Source organism: Fukomys damarensis, unplaced genomic scaffold (assembly GCF_012274545.1).
Source record: "Fukomys damarensis isolate Sample0158 unplaced genomic scaffold, DMR_v1.0_HiC HiC_scaffold_10509, whole genome shotgun sequence".
Taxonomy (NCBI): Eukaryota; Metazoa; Chordata; class Mammalia; order Rodentia; family Bathyergidae; genus Fukomys; species Fukomys damarensis.
In genome coordinates this window covers 10,068-11,947 of record NW_022911421.1, presented here as the reverse complement: position 1 = coordinate 11,947, position 1,880 = coordinate 10,068, and positions in this window count along the sequence as shown.

Sequence of the window (1,880 nt, the reverse complement as noted above, 5' to 3'; positions counted from 1 at the left end):
CTCTGCACAGCGGTCCCAGCGCGCCCCGCCCGCCTCCCACGCCCCTCGCCCGGCCCTCGCGGCTGTCCGAGTTTCTCCCGTGCAGGGTCAAAACAAGTTTAACACGTGCAGTCCTTAAAAAGGAACAAATGTTGTCTTTCAAAAAGCCAGTGGGCCATGGCTGGCTTCCCACAGACTGTGAAAAATCTTGCTACCAAAAGTAGAGATGTTTTTCTGAACACCTCAGACATTTTCAGAAGACTCCAGGGCTTGTATTCAGGGGATCCCACTGTACAAACTCAGGGCAATTTGAGCCTCAAAACAAATTACAAGACCTGTAATATAAGATATGGAATACAACCTTTCCTTGAATCCTTTGCACTAATGAAAAGAGAGCAGAGAAAAAGAAAACACTCTGCCCTACAGAAGAATACTAACTAATACAAACAAGAAAAACAAAATAAATATATTACCACTTCGCAACCAATACTTGAGAACTGAGTCAATCACTGATTTACCTGCCCTCAGACAGGGGCCCCAGGTTCCCACAGAGATAAGGAACCTAAACCCACCACATCCACAGAGTCAGCTTGCAGGTTCACTGGCCCCTGTTGTGACAAAGAATCCTGAGGCCTGGTCAGTGACAAGCACAGAAAAGATTTCTCAGGCAGAATTTTAAATGGCCCACTTGACAGTGGAGTGCAGGCATTCAAAGAAAGGAATTCCTCAAAGAAAAGCTATTTCCTGGAAGCGGGGACATCGATGTTTCTCTAAGGCTGCAGGAAACCCCAGAGAAAGGTGGTGCACAGTGGTACTGGCCCATTGTGCAGGACAAGCCCAGATACGTAATATAAGCCTGTTGGAATTCTTCAACTGTTCCTTCATATTAACGTCGGGTTCTGCTGTTGCTTTCTCAGCTAAGACGGTGTGTGGAGGCGGCGTCCTGAGGGAGTCAGGGTGTGATGGGAGGAAAGGAACCTCAGTTACAAAGGGATGCTGAGGTGTGTGGCCTCCCGTGCCTTTCCCAGTATCCCGGAAGTAGCAGTCTTTATAAAAGAACATTTTTCATTATGATTTTCCCTGTCTCCTTTCTGCCTACCTGTATGTCTTCTATTCTACCTCACAGCTTATGAAATGAACAAAAAACTATTTTCTGGGCCAGGGATTTAGCTCACTGGCACCATGCCTGCCTCACAGGTGCAAGGTCTTGAGTTCCATCCCTGGCACCAAACAAAACAAAACAAAAATAAGAAAACATTCTCTTCATTTTGTACCAAAAGTCTAAATTCTTGCCTTCATTTTTTGACATATCTAACGTGGGAGAGTCAAGTCAGGCCGTTGCCTTTCAGGTAGATTTTCCTGAGGAAACCCCACCCTTTCCTCAGCCAGATTCCACCACTGATCTCTGTTTGGATCAAGGTAGGGCCATCCTGGGGAATTTAGCAGATCCTATTTCCAAAAAAAAAAAAGGCTGGAGACGCTGCTGAGAAGTGAGACTCTGAGCCAAATGTGACACACACATGCAGGAGTCATTCCAATAATTTAAAAGTGAGAGTAAGGAGAGGACGCTGGAAATGGTGTCTGTGGTCTGCAGACCCCTGGACCACCTGCCTCTCTGACTGCTGCTCCTGGAGGCTTCCTGGGGCTCCTGGAGGACGAGGTGAGCTGTGCTCAGGTCCGTGCATGGTGGGGACAGTGGACAGGGGCTGTGCTGGTGGGTCTGGGTCATGAGTGTCCAGCAGCTGTCCCCAGGGAGACCAGTGGATCCGCTGGCCCTCAGGGAGGGTGTGGGGCAGTGGATGGATGGATGGATGCAGCAGGAAGGGCAGCGCTTGGCGGGGCCCTGGGAAGCTGTGTGGTCACAAAGCCCCCACAGTGGGTGATACCCTGCCAAAAAACAA